The sequence below is a fragment of the Canis aureus genome, chromosome 35 (assembly GCF_053574225.1).
Source record: "Canis aureus isolate CA01 chromosome 35, VMU_Caureus_v.1.0, whole genome shotgun sequence".
NCBI classification, from domain to species: Eukaryota; Metazoa; Chordata; class Mammalia; order Carnivora; family Canidae; genus Canis; species Canis aureus.
The window spans coordinates 19,505,527-19,523,803 of record NC_135645.1 but is presented as its reverse complement, the minus strand read 5'-3'; positions in this window follow the sequence as shown (position 1 = coordinate 19,523,803).

The following is an 18,277-nucleotide window of genomic DNA, read 5'->3' as shown; positions in this document are numbered from 1 at the left end:
CTACATTTACCCAGCTGGTAAGGGGTAACTTGGGTTTTTCTAGATCCAAAGTCACTGCCATGTGTTTGCTGGTTCTGCAAGCCTTACAAATGTGTCCTCCCATCCATTTGAATTCACTTCATCTGCTGTCTGAGAAACCAGACAACCTGTGGAAATATGAGTAAATTATTTTATACTTTGCTTATTTCCTAGTTCTCAGCTACATTCCAGGCAGTAGGAATTTATAAATATACATTCACCACCCTTCAGGTATGGCCAAACCATAAAATACATTGCTAAAATTCATTATGTGTCTAGCACACATATTTTGAAGATTATGCAGAAGTATAAATACTTCTACCTTAGGGAAAATCAAAACTTCTGTTTAACTGAAAATATTTTGATTATTTGATTATAGTTCACCATTTTCCTGTATATTTGCTCTGGTTTGTAAATTTTGATTTGTAATTAATATTTTCAGATACATGTTTCTGCCCACACAAAGTATCAACATGTCGCTCATTAGGAATGGTCTTAAAAAAAAAAAAAAAGAAAGGAATGGTCTTTAAAAATAATGTCCCTTATTATAAAAATACAAATATTATATTTTTATTTCTAAAACATCTTTGATGATAAAGTCAATCTATTACAAAAATGGGAAAGTGAGAGTCAGATGGGCTACATTTTTTTAAAAGGCAAAGGCTCTTTTAATGAAATTTGGTTTTTTTTTAATTTTTTAATTTTTTTTTTTAATAAGGATGATCACTGTGAAATTTTGTCTGACTCTATTTTGTATCTATCATTATTATCATGAAAGAATGGAATGAAAGTTAAGAAAGGCCTTGCTTTCTCCCAAATTAAAAAACAAAATGCCATTAATGCAAAGAAGACTGTTGGCTGCTACCTCCTGAACAAGAAGCTCTTAGAACCTGGAACTGAGCCAAGTCACAATGACAACACCAGTTTTGCTTTTCAAATGTGGGCCAGGGATAGACATACAAGGTGAAGGACCACGATGGCAGTAGCTTAATGAAATTGATTTCACTTAAAAGTTAATTTATTTGTTTCAATTACATTAGACTCTGATTAGCCCCTGTAAAAGTATATCCTCTCATTCTTAGTGAAACTCAATTTCCTCACAAATGTTCTAACAACAGTAAGGACAAGTTGGACAAGTCTCCAAACATATTTGAGTTATTGGGCTAAAGATAACTCTTAGCTGAATTTCAACAAACAGGCAAGGGCCTTAGTCTTCATTTATTAGAAGACTAATACAAATAAATAGAAGAATTGAGAGCAATTTGGCTAATGTGCAAAAGAGGTAAGTTGACTCTGTTGCCAAAGTACAGTATTATGAATGAATAAAACCTTCTTTAGAGACCCAAAAGCGAGGTCTTGCCTTATTCTAGCTAAGCTGTGTTTAAAAAAAAGCAGGCACTTGTGTAGCTGGAACATGAGTCTTCAGTTGTAATTATACATTGCTATTCCCTCTTCCCCTGTTGCCACCACTTTCCTGAAATTCATCCCCTCTTTAAAAAAAAAAAAAAAAAAAAAAAAAAAAAGTACTCAGACAAAAAGCTGGTAGGGTACATTAGTGAGATTAGCTTAGGATACACCAGGGTAAGGAACCCAAATCTTGGTTAGCAGAACCAAATCAAGTTTACTACTGTGTGATGACACTTCCAGGCAGCTCTTATCCAGTAGTGACCCAGAGATTCATTCCACTTTGGTGTCATCAGCTTCCCAGATGATGAGTTGGTGGAGAGAGAACTTCAGGGAACACACTGACTCTTACATACCTCGGCAGGAAAGTGCTGTACACAGCTGACTCATCTAGAACCTTCAAATGGTCCCCATTTACCTGCAAGGGGGCTGATAAATATGGAAAAGCACATGGGTACTTACTTGATGAGGGTAAGCAAACACGTCTGCTACAGGGGGCCAATTTTAGAACAATCCAATAAGGAGTAACAATATTTATAACAAGAGGGGTATAAGAATATTTCATACCTAAGGGCTACTTAACTTTTAAAATAGGAGAAAAGCATTTTTATCATCAGAGAAACATGTTTTTCCATCGATCAATATTCACATAAAGCATTTAATTCAGAAAACTGTCAGTAAATTGCTAATTTGAAAGAAAAAAATGCCGAACAAGATGTAATCTGTCCCTTTTCACAGCTATTAGAGACATCTAGGAGCTTTCTTTCTTTTTTTTTTTTCTTTTTCCAGCCATTGCATTCCATTCTATCCAGTTCTTAGAGCTTTCATTTAATTTATCACATATACGAGGAACAGTCTCAACATTCCTGTCCTCCAAACCATATCCCTCACTTTAAATTGAAGTTCAGAGCCCATTTCAGGAAAGCCTCTCAAGGGAAATTTCCCTCAATTAACTACGGCTCATTCTTTGATCTGCACAATCCCTTCCTTATCAGTTTCTGTCAGAATATTTCTTTGTATGCATTCATATTCATTGAATGCCAACCTTTCTCATCTCTTTTGAAAGATTATAAAATTCTCAGGGCATAAGTCAGGTCTAATCTCAACTATATACTTTAGGTTCCTATTATAGTACTAAGCATCTCTGCGTACTCAGCCAATGTCATTGACCTATTTACAAGGACTTGAAATTCTATGTATAGATTTAGAATCCTCTGCTTGACTGCATTAAATTCTTTGAATAATTTCCTCCTGTTTGTTAAAAAGGTATATTTCAGCGGATGAGAAATAAATCATTTAGCAGCATTTGTTTTATAGCTGCTTTCAGCTTTGTAATATTGAAGGACAAGTTGGAAGAAGTGGATACTCTAAGAGACTAATGTATTCACTGGATTCCAAAAATGTATTGTGGGCAATTCTGAAGAACAAAAGTAATTAACATTAAACAGCAAATAAGAAAAACAGCATTATCTTCAGGAAGCAGCACGTGCACAATGTCCTTGGGAGTTGAGGAAAAGTGTGTTGCCAGGAGAAACCCTATGTGTTTATTTTCCAGCTGTGGGAGCTTGTTGCAGATTCTTTGGATCTCAAAGTGGGTCCTAACCTCAGCCTGTTTGTATTTTGACAATAGCCTGTCAAGTTATAAAACAGAAATCCCTTGCCTCACTTGGTCCTACTGAAGTCTAACTTGCTTTGCATACTTGTTTCATTCTTCCAAGATCACTAAAAATAATCTAAATGGCTATTATCTACATAAGGAGGAGAAAATAACAGAACAGTTGTATCTTCTGAATCAGTAGTTCTTACGTGTTGCTGCCCATTGGAATCACCGTGGAGGTGTTGACAAATACATTGCTTGCCCCTGTCCTCCCCACCCCCTTCAAAAGTTTGGTTTTAATTGGGCCAGGGTAGAGTTGGGCATCGGTATTGTTTCTTTGACTCATTCAGGTTTTCAGTTGTGAAGCGAGGAGACTGAAGCGGTGTTCTCAATACCCTGCAGAAAGTCTGCTTCTTTCTCTTTGTGATTAGCAGAAAGAGATCAGAATCCTCCCAGATCCTTCCAAGAATCAAGCCTATCTGCTTTACTTTGACAGTTCAGTTTCCCAGAGTAACAAATAAATGCAACCTGAAAGTGTACAGGGAAGTAAAAACAACCAGGATTTCATTAAATCTACTACTCCCCAGATTTATTTACTTGATTATTTGTTTTTGTGTGTGTGTGTGTGTACATGTGGAAGGTTAGCAATATATCAGTGAAACACTTAAAAATTTGCTAAGATTCAAACCAGAAATGTGCAAACAGCACATTTATTTGCTTTATTTAGCACTATTTACCCTATGATGTTGTTCACATGGTTGTGTAATGTTCCTTTGTAAGGAATTAATTTATAAAAACCTTCTTGATTCTAATTTTTCCCTTTTATCACTATGAGAAGATATCCAAAGGTCATTGCAGAAAGTGAAAGAACTCTCTCTCTCTCAAGTTTTAGATTATGTATTATCACCGTAGGTAACTTTCCAAGGTCTTTCAGGTTTGAGAGGTAACTGGAATTATTTCCTTAATATAAAACTGTAAGATCACAGAGAGTTAATATAAAATATCAAAACTTTGATTGGATAAGAACTGCAATTTTAGATGAAGGGTCAGTAACTGGGCGTCAAGCCAATTATAACTTTCTGGAGGAAGCTTCTTTAGGTAGCACATTGAGAAAGGGAAGAAACATGGGAGAAATAGCCTTTTTAAGCCCTGAGTTCAGTATGAAGAGCTAGCTGCCTGGGTTCCATTGTCCCATGGACTGAAGGTTACCTAAGAGGCAGGACAGCAGGAGAGGAAGGACCAGGAATCATCCATCACTAAAAGAATTCATTACAGGTGGATCTATGAGTGCATCAAGTCAGGACGGCAGAATTGAAATCAGGGAACTGAGCAATCGGAATGAGAAGTTGGGGGCATTGGAGCAGAAGATGGATGATGGTCGGAAGGAAGAGAAAAAAGAGGGTCAGTAACAAGAAAGTGAAGTTATGGGAAGGACACATGTATAAGTAAAAGGATCCAGGGCTCTTCCAAGATGCTCGTCTCTAGCCAGCCAAGAAGAACCAGCCAAGAAGCAGAACTGGACAGTGAACGAAACCCTATATTTATCCATTCTTTTATTCTTGTTTCAACAGATATGTTTTGCATGCCTAATACATGCCAGGCATATGTTGGATCCTGGGAAAGTGTAGGTGAATCAAATGGACCTTCCAAACAGCTTTTCTCCTCTACTGCCTGCTATGTACTGTCATAGAGAACTACAGATGGAAGATACCTCCAAGGAGGCTGCAGCAACACTGCCCCTTCTGGTAGTTTGGGGGAGGTCAGGTCCCTTAGGGGGATTTTGGAAAAAAAACATATATGATATATATATATGAGTAACAATGCTTAATATGTGACCTTTTATGTTTGTTCTGCTAAGGTTTATGCACAGGTATGTCCAATATTAACATTTGACACTTTCAAATTATATTGATTTTAAAAGTTTTTTTTTTTTTGAATTTTATAGTTTCCATTGGTTTCTCTCTTGTAATAGACTAAACATGACTGATGAAAAGCCTAGATTGTGAAGCTCCTGGGTAGCTTAGTCAGTTAAGTGTCTGCCTTCAGCTCAGGAATCCTGAGATCATGCCCTGTGATGGGCTCCCTACTTAGCAGGGAGCTTTCTTCTCCTGTGTCCCTCCCCCTTCTCATGCTTATGCTCTTTCTTTCTCTCTCTCTCTCTCTCTCTCTGAAATAAAATATGATTTTAAAATCCTAAAACAATTCCTTAAATACCTTATCAAAACAAAACAAAACAAACCTGACCAAATGAATCCATTACTTTGATCGTATGTGGAAACAGTGAGCAAAGAGGGATGGTCTTGGATAAGGATTACCCAAAGGTATTTTCTCCCCAGGCAATGGGAGCTTCCCATTCCCTTGTGAGTCCAGTGACGGCTCAGGTATCCACTGGTGCCAGAGGATAGCAGCAACTCAGGAAAGGTTGTGTTTTTGTATCTTTCCTCCTTCCAAACTCCTGACCTTGTTGTAACTTAGATAATTTGTCTGAAGGAATATGACAATAAAGCCTACGTAGTATGGAATTGCACTAATTGGCTGTATAAAGTGTCATTAGTGCTGTGCTGAACTCCAAAGGCAGAGCTTAAGGTGGAGACAAACAAAACCTGCTTCTGGCAGGCACAGAAGCTACCCATATAATGGCAGCACCGGGGGCAGTCCCATTTCCCCCAAGTCCTCCCACAGAGTTCCCTCAGCAGGGTTGCATTATGGCATTTATAGGTTCCAGGTACCAGGAAACTCTATACCATCAAAAAGTTCAAGGTTATATTTTTTATGGAGCTGATAGAAACACAAAGAAATCAATATATTGCAATATTTTCTTCCATCTAATATCCCACTTCTTTTTCTTCTGATTTTAAAGAAAATTAGACCATCTTCTGGGCTCCTAAAATGTGAATGCTAGGCAATCTGTCTACCTAATAGATGTGATGTTTCTGTCCCTGTCTCTGGGTCCACACCACCTCATTCCACTGGCCTTAACTTAGTGTGCTACAATCTCCCTTGCTTTTTTTAAAATATAAACTCAAACTTTAAGTTTCTATCTTGGAGTAAATCAGACTCTTTTCTGTTTACGAGGTTATTTTTGAGTTGCAAAAATCACCCTTCTCCAGTCCCATGTTTTTAGTGATCCCTATTTTTCCTCATTCAGTTTGGCTGTCCCAGTCAGACAGACCGAAAGCACGAGGAAACTTCTTTACCTCCACCTGTACTGTTGGAAGCCTTCAAAGTTCATGCTAACAGCTTCAGGTTGTTGAGTGAATGCATTGCCTTTGTTTTTGATTTTCAGCGTCTAGAGCAAATCTTTGTTATCTTAAGTTACTTTATAAGAAAGACTCTATTGAGATAATATTAACACAATAAAAAAGTAAAGTGAAACATAGCAATGGTGTGACAAGAGGCACAGAGTGACTGAAACATACAGAAGACAGAAGCAATAGAGATAGAAAAAATGACAAGTAGAGAGTTGGACAGGAGGCAGGAAGAAAGAAAGAAAGAAAGAAAGAAAGAAAGAAAGAAAGAAAGAAAGACAGAGAAACAAACTGTTAGCAATGAGAGGCACAGTACAAGGGAGTGGATAGCATTGATGGAGAATGAGCCTGGGTTTCCATCTTCCACTTCATTTTCATCTGAAGAATCATTCCTTTTACTTGCCTATACTCAAAACATTTTTCCAGGGGTCATGTTTCCAAATCTTTATTTTTACTAGCCATCACTGGAAGAAATTTCTAGAAAGAAAGGGCTCTTGGGGATATCTCCAATTACTGCTGCTACATAACAAACTATCCCAAACTTGAGGGTTCCAAATAGCCACTTTATTCTGTTAACAGCATCTGTGGGTCAGGAATTTGACATGTCTATGATCTATGTGGTCTGGGATCTAGGCTGGGAGGACTCTAGGGCTCCATGGAATGACATGGCTGGTGGGGTCTGGAATCATTGGAGGAGATTTCCCACTGGTTGATGTCAGCTATCAGGCTGATGACTGATGGATCTACCCATGACATCCTCATGTGGCCTGAGTTCCCTTTCTTCAGAGCGTGACTTCCCTTTTCTCAGGACAGACTCAGGGTAGCAGGACGTCTTACATGGTAGCTCAGACTTCTGACGTGGAGTATTTCAAGAAAACCAGATGGAAGTTGTATGGCTTTTTCTTACCTATCCATGGGAGCCACATATCATTAATTCTGCCATTATCAGTTTGTCTAAACAGAGACGTACCCTGTCAGATTGAAGGGAAGGTGATGTAGGTCATCTCTCAATGGGAAGAGGGTCAAAAAAATTTGTGGAGGTGTTTTAAACCACCACAGGTTTCGGCTAATCCTTTAACCTATTACATTCTATCTCAACTGAATGTTCTTGAAATCACTGGGCTCCAATGATTGTTTTCTACCTCCCACCCTGTCATCACTATATGATATGTCACCTCTCCTATGTAGAATAAAAATACTCATCAAAGTACCTCCAAATTAAGGAACCTGGATAGCTTAGTTCTGAACATGAGGGCTATTACTGAGCAAATGCCCGTTTGATCAAGGCCCTTGTTGTTTCATGCTATAGAAAAGTCCAGTGTGCTCAACATAATAGTTTTAAAAGTCTTAAATATCATCATGTCTGTGATTACATTACTTATATTATTTAATGTAAGTACGAATACAAGGCTAAAGCTACAGGCTTGACGGGGCATGTTGGTGAATTATAATGGGCTTACTTCAAGCAGAAACCTTAAATGTCACCCTCAATATTCCTCAGAATTGGGGTTCCTGGGTGGCTCAGCGGTTGAGTGTCTGCCTTTGGCTCAGGTCGTGATCTTGGGATCGAGTCCTGCATCAGGCTCCCTGTGAGGAGCCTGCTTCTCCCTCTGCCTATGTCTCTGCCTCTCTCTCTCTCTCTCTCTCTCTCTCTCTGTGTGTGTGTGTGTGTGTGTTTCTCATGAATAAATAAATACATCTTTAAAAAAAAAAAAGATTCCTCAGAATTAGTTCATCTGTGAGCCTTCCACATTTCAGTTGAACACTACTCAGTATACATAATTGACAAAATGGTTCCTGGTTTAATACTGACATGTCAACTTCTCTGAGAAGACTTCTATCTGTCACTACCTATAATACTTAGTCATAGAGGGACCTGGGTGGCTCAGTCACTTAAGCGGCTGCCTTCAGCTCAGGCCCGAATCCCAGGGTCCTATGATGGAGCCCCATGTGGGGCTTCCTGCTCAGCAAGGAGTCTGCTTCTCCACCTTTCTCTGCCCCTGCCCCTGCCCCTGCTGCTCGTTTTTTTTTTCCTCTGTCTCTCTCAAATAAATAAATAAAATCTAAAAAAAAAAAAAAACCACCACAACTTAGTCTTAAGTATTTCCAAGCCTTAATTATAGCCTATATACTTGATAGTCTCAAAGAAGATGAATGCGAGTGAAGGAATGAATGAGTTTCGTGTTTTAATGATTTCACACCCATTATCCTGATCTCTCAAGGTTTTATATTCTACAATGATAAAGAGTGTAGCACTGTTTCTTAAGCACACAATCTAGTACCTAGCCTTTCTTAAATGATTGAAATAGAAATATTTACTATCAACTGCAAACACAGAAGTTTGGTTGGAAGTGTGGTGGGAGGTGGGATCCCTGGGTGGCGCAGAAGTTTAGCGCCTGCCTTTGGCCCAGGGCGCGATCCTGGAGACCCGGGGTCGAATCCCACGTCGGGCTCCCAGTGCATGGAGCCGGCTTCTCCCTCTGCCTATGTCTCTGCCTCTCTCTCTCTCTCTGTATGTGTGACTATCAGAAATAAATACAATTAAAAAAAAAAAAAAAAAAAAAAGGAAGTGTGGTGGGAGGTGATAGGCTGACTGGAAATCCATAGAAATGCAGATATCTCATTTATAGCAAATTGACTTTGAATCAGGGGGGTAGAGTAAACTAGATGGAAAAGTATAGTTTCTATCTCCATTCTGTTGAGACTGGGCTTGAACCTACTTGCTAGGAAGAGGGGACTCCCTGAAGACGGAAGCACACAACCATCTAGCCTAGTGATTAGGGTGAGATAGGGGTTAGGATAATGTAAAGAGGTCTTCTGATTTGGATTCAGAAATAAAATGGAAGATTCCAAATCCCAGGATTTTCAGTTATTATCCTATAAGGAAGTTAGGAACTATAAAACAAAGAGGATGACTCTAAGGACATAGCAAGATTTTGGGATTTTTTGCAGTGTTTGTCTGCTAGGTATTTTTATTTTTTATTTTTCTGCTCTGATTTATAGTATAATTCTTTTTTTTTTCTTTATGCGCTTTTTAAATTTAATCTCCACACCTAATATGAGACTCAAACTCACAACCTTGAGATCAGGAGTTGCATGCTCTTCCAGCTGAGCCAGCCAGGCACCCCTACTGTAAAATTCTTGAAGCTAAATATCACAGTGATTATCCAGAGGCAACCTTGTGGCCCATTCTATAGGGCAACCTTGGATAAAAGACAGGTGAAAATATAGAAAGATTTAAAAAAAGGAGTTTCAGGTGACTGCCAAGGACACAAGGATTATCTCCATCTTTCTGACTTACAACTTTAAGCAGTCAAGCATGCTTTTAGAAGCAATCCTCTCCACCCAGCAGCTACCATGGAGACACGGGCTGATAGCTGACTAGGGCTACTTCTGCCACAGCAGAAGCCCAGAGTTCTCCAGGTTTTCTTGATAATTCTCACATGCTCATAGAGTCTTTTTTTTTTTAAAAGCAGTTTTACTGTTAGCTAAGCATCCAGTGTATCTTCTTTTTGAGTGTGGCCCTCACTTTCAAGTTGGGTCTCCAACACCTACCCTTCATCAGGCTTCTCCAGCAACCATGAATTGCCCTGGGCATCTGCAAGGAACTCCGTCTACTTAATACCTCCATCTGGACCCTAGCCAAAGTAGGGAAAATAGTACTTTGTGAAAAAGACCTGAATGTGTGGTTTATTTTAGAAACATGTCTAGATCAAGAATTGGCTTTTTGAAGACTGTACATTGGCTTCTTCTACTAAAAGGAGGTGGGAGCCTCCTTTTAATTACCTGAGGGGAAAGGATGTGTCTAGCCAGAAGCCTTGGTTGTGCATTACTTAAGGGCTTTCAGTCTTCCCCTCTACTTGGTGTAATGGGCTCTTCTGAATAATCTTTCTCCTTAATTCTCTAACCTACAATTAATCTAGGCAATCCTAGGATCAAGGGCTGAAACACATCATCCACCAGTTTTTAAGCTTCTTTGGGAAGGATCTATGCTTCTTATGCTGTCATATCTGTCACAAGGTCTAGTAGAACTCTCGAGGGCATGCTGTTAAAGTCTAGGTTTTTGAATTTGTGCAATTCTCTAGGATCAGAGGCTGTTTCTGTGACATGTTCTAGCTTGAAGCTGAGAATGTCTCTGTGAGGCTGGATACGTACCCCATCCAAGGGGACAGGATGTGCAAGTCACCAAGGGCATGCCAGGGCAGGATGTAGTTCCTCGGAGGTGGTGCCTCGGCTAGACTGTACAGGAGGCAGATGCCAGTAAACAGGACTCTGGGGAAGGGATGGGAAAGTAGCTAATTGACAGAGCCTCTCAACTAGAAGGACTAGGATGCTTTTGTTTTTGTTTTTGCTTGCCTGCAATTTTTAATTGTTTTCTATGGGAAATGCATATTACATATGTATTTTCAAAATCTTAAGGAACAATCTCTGTTAAAGTCTGGAAAAAAAGCCTCAAGTTAGACTAATCCCACATAATTTCAATGTACCTTAATTCTAATTCACAATTAAAATATTGTATAAATTGATCAGTAGTAACCAAACATGCATTTTTATTATATTTTTAAATTTTTCTTTTATTTTCGCTCTCAGCCCTCCTCACTTCCACTTTCCTACCTCATTGAACCAAATTTTCACTCACCCTCCCCTATGCTTTTTCCATATTCGTATGATAATAGCCAAGCATGTATACATATGCACCCATGCAGACTCACACACATATACTAATGCAGAAACGTAGTTACTGTTTCATTGTTTATTTTACTCAAAAATATTATTTCAGGTTCCACTTTTCTGTATTTTTCTATTTTCGCTAAACAGCAAATCACTGAAATAGCTCTACATCAATTGTCCTCTGGCATAGCTTTAATTCATTCTTTTTTAATGGTTACAAAATGGTCTGTGATACGAATTTACCATATTTCCAATCATTTCCTTATTGAAGAGCCATTGCTTCATATTTGCTATTTGACTACTAAGAACGCACTGCAATAAATATCCTTCCTATTGATGATTTGTTTTATGGTTGGACTAACGAGCTGTTTCTATGACAGGGGGTAAATGCATTTTTAATTTTAATAGACATTGCATTCCAAAATGTCATTAGTACTTTAGATTTTACACTTGCACATCAAGTTATCACCCTTTCAGATTATTGTCAGCCTCACGGGGGTAATATGATATCTCTTTGTTACTTTATTTTACATTCATCTGAATAACAGTCCATTTGAACACCATTTTCATATACTTGGTCATTTGAAGATGATCTCTGTGAATTGATTCTTTATCCTTTTCTTTTCTGTTGAGCTTCTATTCTCATCTTGACAAATTTTCAGTGTCCTTTGTGCATTATAGAAACAACCCCGTCTGTATTCTCCAGTGCACATATTTTTTTCAGAACCTATTACACGTTTTGGATTCTGTTATCTTTTGCTACAAATTTATATGCCTTATCTCTCATAGCTTCTGGGTTTTCAGCCTTAGTTAAGAAGGTCACACTTCTGCTAACTATTGTACATGTCGTCTCCCAGATTTTAACAAAACTGTTACTATTTTACATTTTACAAATAAGACTTCAATCCATCTGAAATTTGGTATAAGAAGCAAATGGGATAGCTGATCATGCCAGGGCTAATTATTAATGATCCATCTTTTTCCTGTGGAATGAAATACAACCTTTGTCAAATATAAAAATCTTCTATTATATACTGCAATCAATTGCTAGATTTCCTTTTCCTTCTATGGATTTATTTATCTATGTCATGCTGATAAAAGAATAATTGAGTATCCATGTTTCATAGAACTTTCTATGGTTATGTTATCTCAGTATTCTTGTGTGTGAGAGAGAAAAAGCGAAAGAGAGAGCAATGAGACCTATAAAATCTATTCTGGCATATATATATATTAAGATAATATTTTTCTACAATCTCAAAAATTCCCTATTAGAATTATGATTGCAATAGAATTAAGTCCACTTGTTAGTTTTAGAAGCATAAATAATTTTTATTATATTGTCTTAGCTAAGAAACTGTTTTGTCATTCCATTTGCTGAGAAATTTGTTTTAAATCCTTTAATGAGATCTTATATGTTTCTTTATATAGGTCCTAAACCTTTGAAAATATTTGCCTAAGTATATTTGAAGCATATAGGTAAATGTTATGACAATTGTTCAATCCCAACAAATTTTATGGAATCTATTGCATAAGTCAAATATGTGATTTTGTGTGTGCATGTATTGTGCACATATTGTGCTGAGAAGATATATCCATTTCCTTTACATCATAGCCTAAATATAAATAATGGGCTCATTACCTCTCCCACCTATAATTACTTTGATTTAGACAGTTTATAATCCTATATCTCTTCAATATCTTCTATTATGGAGTAAATGTCCCTATATTATCCATTTCTGCCTACTCTTGATTGCCTTATTGGTAAATAGTCCTCTTTCCTAAAGGAGTTAGAAAATCACCATTTTTTTTTTTTTCATTTTGGACCAGATCATGAGCTTCTGACTGACTCTTATCAGTGAAGTAAATCCCATGTTTTACCAGTAGACTTCTATCAGCCTGCCTATCTACCTATCCATCTATCTAGATATAAAATACAATATATCTTAATTTCAATTGCCATTTATGTATTTTTATTTGGACAAATCATTGAAGAAAATGCAGATTTGGACTTTGCTATAAAAATGTGGGGGGGAGGGGAGAAGGCTATGAACGATATTCTAAGATCCAACTGAGGAAATATACAACAAAGCAAATGCATGTGTAAACATAAATCTCACCCCAACCAGTTGGTGACCAAAGACTGAGGACCCACACAGCCATGCCAGTTAGAACTCTGCTTTGTAGTAGCTCTTTTGAGTCAGAGGCCCAAAGCTTCCAGAACAGTGGAATGAATGTTGGGTTGCACTCAAAGTTTTATTTGTCTAATAAAAATTGAGGCAAAACATAGACTCTACAATTTAAGCCTAATATGGCAAAATTCACTTAAAGAAAGTGGATTTATGAGGATTCAATCACAGATGCTGTGCCCTCTCCTGGGCTACAGAAGTTTATGGCTCCCACTGCTCATCAACTAATCCAGAAGGGATAAATATGAGGGTCTGGAATTCAATTCCTGTTCTGTTAATAATAAGCTGTAAAAAGATGGAGAAATTAAATTTCCAACACTACATCTAAGAAAAAGAGATTATAATACTATGTGCTTTATATCAGTGGTTCTTAACTGGGGCCAATTTTGGTGGTTGTAACTGGGGGGGAGATGCACTGCCATTTAGTGGGTAGATACCAGGGATCCTGTGAAACCTCATACAATGCGTAGGATGGTCCTCACAACAGAGTTATCCAGCCTAAAATCTCAATAGTTCTGACGTTGAGAAACTCTGCTTTGTAGAAATTTTGGGAAGATTAAGTGGGATACTGCTTGTGGGGTACGTTGAACAGGTGTCTGGCCTGTAAGGATGTACATGGTTGCTGCTGTCATGATTATTCTTATTAATTATTTGAACTGGCATTTTTTTCCCTTCCACTCAACATTTCCTGGAAATACTTTGTGGGTGCCTGTGGGGAGGGATGAAGTGGAGTAAAGTACAATATGGTAATCGCTAAATTCTGCATGTAATAGAACACTACAGGAATAGCGGCATATTGAGGACAGTTTGCTGATAAGTGTTTTATAGTATCTCCAACCATTTAAACCCAAACACTCTTTTCTGTGACTGTTTTTCCTGCCCTTAGTACTCTCCCCAGAATTTGCAATTATGAGCCCTTAAAGTGAATTCCATTAAATACTAACACAAATCAAACCCAATAATTCCTATATGAAGTTTCTGTCCTGAGTTCTTTAAATTTGATCAGACATGCTATAATATGGTATCTTATATAAAATGCTCTTTTAGAGACAATAAAAGGAAAAGCATTTACATACTTAGTAAATTAATAATTACTTAATCTGAAACACAAAAGGAGATAAATGTCATATATGTTATACTCCTGAGACTGGTGAGCTGCTATACAGATAACTTTAATTCTGCCTTGGGTAACTCAAGGTCTAATTGGTTCATACCAGGGCTTTTTGGTTAATGAATAAAACCTGAAGTACTTAACAAAGAGAAAAAGGGATTTTAGTTAAAGATTTTTATCAGATCAGCGAGGCTTTACAAAGTTTGCACATGAGCAAATTAAGAGTATTGACTCCATTGATATGAAGACCAAGTGTGGTGCCAGTACCAGCAACATCATCATCACCAGAAACCTGTTAGAAACATTAGGTTTCCTGAATTGGGAACTTAGTGGATGGGCTCAACCATGAGTATTTTGCCAAAGTTCTCTGGGTGACTGAAGCAGACTGAAGTTTGTGAGCCACTTGTTGAAAAACAAGCAAAACAAAATACAGAGAAGTCACCTTGTAGGGACTACTCAAGGTGAATATTTTTATATGAATTAATTTTCCACTTCTCCAGGAGGATGCAACCTTGATCCACTTTTGCTGAGGAGTCTTTATCTTAACCAAAATACGACAGATTCATTTAACTAGATTCTCACCTTCAACTAGACTTGAAACCCAATGGATGGTAAAAGAGAAGTTGCCTCATTTGGCTACCACCACTCAAGACATCCTTTTGCTGCAGCTTAGGAAGGGCCTCCTGATGTACAGGGAAAAAAAGAATTCTGGGTTTGAACAGTGTCTTCCATTTACAGTTAAATGGCCTTGAGCAAATTATATTACCCATGTTATCCTCAGTTTTCTAATCCATTAAAAATGGAGCTTAATTCATCAGATTCTATTATACATAAAATCAGGTGAGTGCCTGGTACATAGTTTTTAAAGAGATAAATAAAAACTCTTCAAGAGGAGTGAATGTTTATGGCCAACTAAAACGTTTTCTATTTCTACGGTTGCTATATCCTCTAGGAAAACCAGGTTATTATAAGGTGGCTTGGTGAATACTGATTCAGAGAGGAGAGATATTTATATGTTATAAATGTTTAATGGTTCAGGCTAAGATCACCTAATGCATCCATCTCTGCAATAATAGGTACCACTTAGTGTTTACTGTCAGGCACTGTACAGACACTTCACATATACTCACTCATTTACTCTTTTCAACAGTCTTATGAGGGAAGTACAACTATTTCCTCCATCTCATACAGGAGGAAACTGAAGCACACAGACTCTATGAAACTTGCTCAAACTCACATAACAAACAAGTGGCAGGCGTGAGTAGGGACAAAAGGATAGAGTTCAGAGCCCGCTCCTTTAGCACCTGTGCTAGGAATGCAGTTCCCCAGCGTAAGCCTGACAGAGGAATAGTTTTCCCGAGCCTATTGACTCTTGGTGTAGAATTTTCCTGCTCCTCTGCTCCTTCCTTAATCAACTCCTCAAGTCTGGAAGAATGCCCAACCAGGGTTTCCTTTCTAGTGTCTAGATGTGCAGTTATTCTGACATATAGGGTGGCCGTGGAAACTCCTCTTTATATCTCAGCCCAGATAGAGATAAATGAAGACCAAACAGGAAAAGAGCTGAAGTCAACATTTGGACTTTGATTTGAAACTAAATCACAAGTATTAACCCTTCCAACTATTTGTATTTACCTTTCCATCTTCACTTGAGGAAAGAAGGGTTTTATTTTATCTAGCGCTCAGGCAATAGTTTTGTGTTAAATCTTGAAATTTGTGGGTCATAGATAATAGTTCTAAAAGCAACAGAGAGAAAGAAAAGGAGAAAGGAGAGCTTGAGATTACTTTTAAGCGATTTTATTCCTTTGGTTTTTTTTTTTCTTTCTTTACAATAAGACTTGAATAAGCACACCTTTTTAAAATTGTTCTTACCTAACCTAATTAGCTCTTGTAATTATGATACGTTTAACAGATGACTCTACTCCCTGAATCAGCTATTCTTGAAAAATAAGGCAATGGCCAAATCTATTATAGTGCATACTCTGAGCATGAAGAGGTACCAATTAGGTAAACACTGAAATAATGAGAAAGAAATGCCCTCTACCTGGAGTGTTAATTGCCATTTGGTAGAGGAGTGCATACAGAGGGTACTAATAAAACCACACTCTTCTCTGGCAATAAAACTCTCTGGTGTGGTTTTTACAAATGTTGCAAGTTCTGACTCTAGTTATAAAATAGAATGCACATAAAGCAGCAGCATCTGGTTACTGAGCTATCAGCAGCAAGGTGGATTAAAGGAAGGGACATTTTGTTCACAATATCTGTTGGTTATATAAAACATTCCATGCACTCTTCCCCATGGTTCTGGGGATACAGCAGTGAACAAAACTGACCGAAATCCCAGCCCACAAAGGACTTTGATTTTTATCAAAAGAGCTATTGGAAATACGATAGCTATTACTCTTTCCCAGCCTCCTACAATATAATATCGAGAATTTATTTCAGAATGTTTTCCATAACTGCCATAGTAACGATGCACTATGGAACCTTCATATTGGATAGTTTCCTCTTTAATGATAGGTGAGAATTTGCATTGAGATGCAACAACCATTGTGATTGGATAAGCTTTGTCACCAGACATAAAGCAAGAACTTAAGAAGCAGAACCAATGTGAGCCATTGTGCCAGTGTCCATGTTGTTCATAAAATTTCACTTCCAAGGTGCCTTTTTCAGATGCATCTCTTATGCATTCAGCCCAGTGAAGACAAAGCAAGAGAAGGAGATATCAAAAGAGCAATTCAAGCATCCATATTCAAGAAAATGTGATGCTTAACAAGCTCTCATTCTTGTCTTAACACATGAATAAGACTTTGGAAAATGATTTATAAAGATGAAACTTGTGAAGTGTTGTTTGGAAATAATAATAAGCTTTTTTTAATTAAAGATTTTATTTATTCATGAGAGACACAGAGAGAGAAGTAGAGACATAGGCAGAGGGAGAAGCAAGTAATAGGCTTTTTCTTATTTTATTAGGAAGCTTTAATTATCTTTAACATAATGGTACCAAGATAGCATGAATTGAGTCATTCATTCATTCATTTCAATAACTATTAATGGACTTCTGTTTAACAGGCTCTGAGTTATACAGGACACATATTACTAAATAAGGCATCACTTAGAGAATTTACAGTTATGGTGAAGATGAAAAGTTAAATGAGTAACTATAACAGTTTAAAGTGATTTAAGGATTGTATTAATTTTCCAGGATTGCCTGGAAAGCTTAACACAACAGAAGTTAAATTGCTCAGTTTTAGAGGCTAGATGTTTGAAATCAAGGTGTCAGCAGAGCCATTCTCTCTCTGAAGTTTCCAGAGAAAAATCCTTTTCTGCCTCTCCTTAGCTTTTGGTAACTCTCAACAATTCTGGAAGTTTCTTGGCTTAGAGCTGCATCATGCAATCTCTGCATTTGTTTTCACATAACTTTTTTTTCTGTGTATCCTCTACTCTTTTTATACGGACACCATTCATTGGATTTAAGGCCCAGTCTGTTTCAGTATGTAATGAGAGTAATTTGATTACACTTGCAAAGACCGTATTTCCAAAGAAGGTCACATTCTGAGTTTCTGGGTGGGCATAAGTTTTGGGAGGACATACATTATTCAGCCCTCTACAGGTGTATATATGATTTGTAGGAAGAAAAAATATATTGCTACAACTAGAGAGATATTTACAAAATATGAGGAACATCTCACAAATAATATAAAGCACCATTTTTTGGTAATGAACAAACCCAGAAAATAACCTGAATATTTGATAGTTGAAACTAAACACAGTGAGATTATTTGTCCCATCTCATACATTCAATATAAAAAGTTCTGACTTTTAGATATAATTACCTTTTTGGAAATATGAACTTGCAATGGCTCACTCTTAGATGCTTTTTATAATGCTTAATGGTTATGTCTGGAAATTTTCATCTGTTCACACACAATCCCCAAATTTCACTTCAGCCAATAGTTGCTGTTATTCAAATAATGGGTTAGTCTAAGCCATTCAGAAAATCTCCTCTCACTGTCTGGTAGGGATGGTAATGGGCTGTGAAATA